The sequence below is a fragment of the Neophocaena asiaeorientalis genome, unplaced genomic scaffold, assembly GCF_003031525.2.
Source record: "Neophocaena asiaeorientalis asiaeorientalis breed wild unplaced genomic scaffold, Neophocaena_asiaeorientalis_V1.1 scaffold150, whole genome shotgun sequence".
NCBI lineage: Eukaryota > Metazoa > Chordata > Mammalia > Artiodactyla > Phocoenidae > Neophocaena > Neophocaena asiaeorientalis.
The window spans coordinates 11,718,824-11,725,619 of NW_020176571.1; the positions used below are offsets into that span (position 1 = coordinate 11,718,824).

Genomic DNA, 6,796 nt, shown 5'->3' on the forward strand with positions numbered 1-6,796 from the left:
ATATATATATATATACACACATATATATATATATATATATTTTTTTTCTTTTTGGAAAAATTAAGACTCACCTATGTCATTCTCATAATGTCTTCTTCAGACTTCTGAATTCCCCAAGGAGAAGCAGGAAGATAGTGTAACTCAGCGGTCCCCAACCTTTCTGGCACCAGGGACTGGTTTCATGAAAGACAATTAATTCTTCCACGGATGGGGGATGGGGGGAGGGATGGTCAGGCGGTAATGCAAGTGATGCGGAGCGATGGGGAGCGATGGGGAGTGGTGGGGAGCGATGGGGAGCGGCAGGGAGTGGCAGATGAATCTCCGCTAACTCTCCCGCTGCTCACCTCCTGCTGTGTGACCCGGTTCGTTCCTAACAGGGGGGTTGGGGACCCCGGTTTAACTAATTTAAAATGTGCCTATCAATAACCTATAAGGACACAGCTCACATTTTCTAGAGTTATTAGTTACATAAGAAGCCCAAGGGAGCTATATTCTTCCTACTTTAGAAAAGTTCATTTTAAAAATTCAGAGACTGAGAGTTCCCTGGTGACTTAGTGGTTAGGATTCCAGGCTTTCACTACTGTGGGCTCAGGTTCAATCCCTGGTTGGGGAACTGACATCCCATAAGCCATGCAGCATGGCAAAAAAAAAAATTTAAAAATCCAGAGACTTAAAAGAATTGAAGATTGGTTTTTACTTTTCATTTAAAACATTCCTTTAATGGTGTGGCTGTTGCGGAAAACGATATGGCAGTTCCTCAAAAACTTAAACACAGAATTACCATATGTTCCAGCAATTCCACCTTTGGGTGTAGACCCAGAACTGAAAGCAGGAACTCAAACAGATACTTGTACACTCACAGTCAAAGCGGCATTATTCACAACAGCCAAAGCGTAAAAGCAAGCCAAGTGTACATCGATGGATGAATGGATAAGTGAAATGTGGTCTATATATACAGTGGAATATTATTCAGCCTTTAAAAGGAAGGAAATTCTAATACATGCTACAACAACGGATGAAGCTTGAGGCCGTTAAGCCAAGTAAAATAAGTCAGTCACCAAAGGTCAAATACTGTATGATTCTACTTATATGACGTACTTAGAGTAGTGAAATTCATGGAGATAGAAAGGAGAATGGCAGTTGCCAGGGGCTGGCGGGGTACAGGGGGTGATGAGCAGTTATCCTCTAATGAGTATGGAACCGTCTGTGAAGATATAAAAGTTCTGAAGATGGATGGTAGTGACAGGTGCACGACAACGTGAAGGTACTTGATGCCCGTGAATTTACACCACAGATGATTTAAATAGCAAATTGTATGTTATATATATTTTACCACGATAATAAAAAAGGTAAATGAGGAAGGAATAAACCGCTGTGTGTCTGTGAGGCCATTAGGTATGGCTGCCTGGCCTGTAAGGCTAGATATTACTGCAGCTGCCTCTGTAATGGAGGATGCACCAGGACATCAGGGATTTCTGTGGCAAACACACACACACACACGAATTAAAACCATCCTTACAGTGCTTTGTGTGTATGATCATCTAAATATACACATGTGTATATATACATATTTCGATTTGAGGTAAATTAGATTATCATATATTCTACTTTAATAAAGATCAAGAAACACAATCCTTAATTTACAAAAGCAATAAATTGAACTGTGTGTTGGGGGGAAAAAAAAAAGAGAACTGGTCCAGTTTCACCAACTATTGATTTCTTGTCCAGCTCTAACCTTACCTGGCAGCCCCTCTTACAAACACCATTTCTCAGTGACCCTTAATTTTCTCATTACGCAAATGAAGTAGGACTCTATGTCCCACCCCCTACATACCAATCTTACAGTATACTAATGGGATAAACTAAGGCAATGTATATATAAAATTATTTTAACATAGCAAATGATTTGGAATAGATATGCTCTTCTACAAAAGGATCATTTGACTTATGAAAGGGCTCAAAGAATTTTTTTTTAATTCCTCTGCATTTTTCACTTTTAAGTAAGCATTCAAATAATCTAACATGCATACAAATTTTGAGGAGAACATCCCCTGAACAAAATAAAATACATCAGTATTCCTAAGGGGGTAAATATATATATATTATTTATATTATATGTAAATAATATATATATAATATACACATATTCAATAAGATGGCTTCAATGGTCAAACTTTTAAAGTGATAAGATTTAGAGTTTGCTTTTATAATTAATTAGTTCATTATTAAGTTCTATACCAAATATCAAAAGGAATTACAAAATGATATTAACAAAAGTTGACTCATTTAAAATGGGTAAGAAACATGTCTGTAACTTTAAGAAAGTTATCATTAACTTGATGTCTTATGGCAAATCAACTGTTAACTGCAGGAGTTAGTCCCTGGAAATAAGCCGAGTGACACTGACAATATCTAACTCAGTCATTTTAATAGTTAAGAAACATTCTGTTTAAAATAAACAACCAAGAGTTTTCCACAAGTCAGTACCACCAATCCCCCTCCTAACATACCTTTGAAAAACATTCTTCAGGGGGCAGGGGGTGTCTGTTTTCCTCACTGATCAAAACAAAACTCACAGCTCTTAGCAAGTATTTACCTTACCTGCTAGCCAATATTTCTTTTTGTAAGGAAATAGACTTTTGACATCCAGTATGAAATTCCTCAAACCTCACATTAAACCCCCAAAATTCGATACTGTCAACTGAAGTTCACTAAAGTTTAGGCTTAAACAAAGCACAGACAAGTTTATTATTAAATTCTTGTATAATCAGCTGTACGTGTATTGTTTTCACCACTTACGGCTCTTTTTTTTAACTCAAAAACTAAGATTTCAGAATAACCCTGAAATATTTTCTTTCCTTCTGTCTCCAATTCCCATTCTCTTTCCCATCTAAAGTGACCTTCTCTTTCCTTAGCTGTTGTGAACCCCTATTTCACCTCCATCTTATGGTAAATATCTTGTAAAACACTCCTTCTAAGTCTGTTACAACTTTATTTCACCCACTTGGGAAATATGCAAATCTCTCCTTCTCTTTCTACTTTATAAATTCCTCAATGCATCCAACCTGTAAGTGAAATTATCTCAATTTAGGAGCTCAGATTTGATTTTGAAGAATCAAGCTCCACAAATAGGAAGCATTTCAGTATTTAACTTCTTAATCAAACCTCTAAGCCCGATTATCCTGTGTTACTTGGTCACCCAGTGACCACTCAGAGAACCTGTGATCATGTGTTCTAGTACAGAACACCCTCGCCACTCAGCTAGTTATTTTTAGAAAAGTAGCTGTATTCATTCTATCTCAGATTCAGTCCTGGCATTGTAATAATGCCAATTCACTTTTCCTCCTCAGGATCAGATGCAGCTGAAGCGGTCTACATTCCTTTTTCCTGCCTTTTCTGTTCGGATTTTCTCCAGGTCGAGCTCCATTCAGATACGTTGACAGCTGTTAGGAAGGCTTGGGAAAGCTGGGCTGCCAGTGGCCTAGAGTAACCTGGGATTACCAACAATCTGAGAAGTTTAACGTAATTAGGTGAGCTTCAGAGAGGAGGGGAGTAGGCTTCACCCAGGCAATCCCTGTGCTCAAAATTATATCATGAATTTCCCAGCGAAATGTCTATTCAGTCTTTGTTCATTCAGTAAATCTTGGTGAGAGCTTGCTGTGTGCCAGCAGGTACGTCTGAGGCTGGATAGACAATGATGAACAAACAGATATAATTCCTCTTCTCAGAGTCATTAGGAGATACAATGGCCTTCTGTGATCATCCCTTGAATAAGCCAAGCTCTTTCCATCCTCAAGGCCTATCACACTCTGTCTGGAATAATTATCCTCTTTGTCTTTGGCTGCCTAAATCCTGTATCTCAGTTTAAATGACCTCCTGGGGAACTATTCCTTTGACCCCTCCAATCTGTATTAGATCCCTCATTGCATGTTTTCATTGCACCTTGAAATTTTCTTCATAAAACTTTACAATTAGACATATGAGCCAATATTTGTTTAATAATCTGTTTTGCAAAGATAAACTGCTACCTGGTATACTCTCTATTGACGCAGAATACACTTTCTTATTTTGTACTTTATATTAAGAATATTTTAAGTCTTATCTTTCTTTTAGGTGAATATTATTTTAAGTTTTTAATATGAGGCTTGAATTTTCTGTTCTTTAAATTTTCTCTATAGCTCTATACAATTTATCCAAAAACCTTCCCTCAAATGCAATTTTTATAATAAAATTACACAATTCTCCAACCAATTCTATTTTTTGTGTGTACAACTTGTGTTTTTTTAATATTTTAGATACTGGCTAAAATGACTACAAATGTCTATATCTGATATCTAGATGTTTTCAAGCCAGAATTTTGAATAGACCATACTCAATTTTTACAAATAAAGTTTCTCTACCATATTCTTATCTGGAGAAACCCAGACAAATATGAATCCCACTAGTTAATAAATGTGGAGGCTTACTTAGCTTCTATGAGCCTGGTTTCCTCATTTGTAAAGTAGTTATAAAACCTTTCAAGGGTATGAGAAATAAAGTATACAAAGTCCCAAGCAAAATATCATACTAAATAAATATCAATTCCTTCCTACATGTGGGGAAAAAAGAAAAGGTCTGGGGCTTCCCTGGTGGCGCAGTGGTTGAGAGTCTGCCTGCCAATGCAGGGGACGCGGGTTCGTGTCCCGGTCTGGGAAGATCCCACATGCCGCGGAGTGGCTGGTCCCGTGAGCCATGGCCACTGAGCCTGCGGTCCGGAGCCTGTGTTCCGCAACGGGAGAGGCCCCAACAGTGAGAGGCCCGCGTACCGCAAAAAAAAAAAGAAAAGAAAAGGTCCACGTATGAAAATGTAGCCCTCTATGAAATATAATACCAGTTTCCATTACCTAATCTGATTTCCTAAAAGGAAACAAGTCTAACTTTTTCTGCTTTATGGGCTATACTTCAGGGCAGGGGTTGACAAACTTTCTGTAAAGAGCCCGGTTGTAAATATTTGGGGTTTGTGGGCCACATATGGTCTCTGTCAGTGTTCTTTGTTTTTAATAATCTACTAAAAATGTAAAAAACCATTCTTGGCTTGTAGAAAAACAGACTGGGCACAGTTTGCTAGCCTCCTGCTTTAAATTCACAGATGCTAATCAATCCTTCCTTATCCTCTTATCTGTATAATATTAGGCTCTTAACACTTGACTGAAAAATTGCTCTCTCAACTATTTATCAAACCTTCAGTTCAACAAACACTATTTAAACACTTGTTTATATGCAAGGTGCTATACAGTAACTGACTACCTAAAAAGACACATCACGTTGTAAAAGAAGTGCCAATAAAGCTTTTTGAAGCTTTCCTCTATTGTCACCTCTCTTCTTCCTCTTTTTTATTTTTCTTTTTGAGGCTACTACTAATCTGGACTTACAGCATAACCAATTTATGTTCATGACCTCGGGTTTCTCTCCCTATAATCCTGAGTTGAAATTGGTGCTAGCCTGAGCTCCTTGATGAGAATCTGATCAGGCTCCTTATACCATAGAGTTAGAGGCCCCCTACTGCCCATCCTCCATCAGGCTCTGTCCTTCCAATTCTGATATATTGTTATAAATTCACTTGTTTCCCCTCAACTTCCAAAACAATCATTTCTTCTTCTCTTCCCTAGTTCAGCTCACCTGATCTCTAACTGTCCAATTTTTCTCCCTTTTCACGTATAATCCCAATGGAAAAAACTCTGAATTTGGCGTCAGAACTAGTTGTTATTGTCCTGCCTCTGACAAACTGTGCATTTCTTAGCCTGAGTACCTTTGTTTTTTCATCTATCACAGGGGTAAAAAGACGGCCTGTGATGCCAATCAGACACAGGTGAGGGCAGAGGAAATAATACATGTGGAAGTTATTTATTTATAATCTACAAAGTACTCTAAGAGACCACTGAGATCTCCGGTTCAGAAGTCAGATGTGATTCAAGATCTGGCTCTGCCATTTATGTTTATGAATTATTGACCGTGGGCAAGTTAACTAACCCCTGTAAGCCTCACTTTCTTCATCTGTACAATAAGGACAGTAATAACATCTACTTTATAGGGTTTTCTGAGGATTACATGCCCTAATCCATGCCAAGCACTTATCATAGTGCCAGGCACATAGTAAAGGCTCACAAAATGTTAAACATTATTATTATTTAAGGGTAAGCCACTGGTCCCTGGTCTTTTAGGTTCAGTCTCTACATGCTTCTAAGCATATCTATTTATTCCACAGGTAATTTTATGCCCTTTTTCTACGACACTCGTTAAACAAGTTCTCTGGCATTTTTCTCTGTTGCACTGTGTTCCTCTTACAGGGTTTTTTTTTTTTTTTTTTTTTTTTGGGGTACGCGGGCCTCTCACTGTTACGGCCTCTCCCGTTTGTGGAGCACAGGCTCCGGACGCGCAGGCTCAGCGGCCATGGCTCACGGGCCCAGCCGCTCCGCGGCATGTGGGATCCTCCCGGACCGGGGCACGAACCCATGTCACCTGCATCGGCAGTCGGGCTCTGAACCACTGCGCCACCAGGGAAGCCCGTGAAGGGGATTTTGTAACAAATGGATATGAGACCAAATCCCGGCTCTGCCATCTATTGACCATATAACCTTGGAAGAGGTATTCATCTCTCTGAACTTCCACTTCCTCATTTGGGAAAATGGGGAGACTCCCATCTTCCAGAGCTGTGGTGGAAGAACCTGTGTGAAGGCTACTGAACCTCATAAACAGTAAGTGTTTTTTCTGCTTTTCTGCTTTTCTGCTTTCAGCTCTATCTTGTTTTTTTTTTTTT

At 38.9% G+C, this 6,796-nt stretch overlaps 1 protein-coding gene across 6 annotated transcripts in view; it reads right to left on the bottom strand.

The window, feature by feature from the left end:
* Positions 1-6,796, bottom strand: part of EPS8 (EGFR pathway substrate 8, signaling adaptor) — a 187,817-nt gene that overhangs the window by 94,205 nt on the left and 86,816 nt on the right. The window lies entirely within an intron of this gene.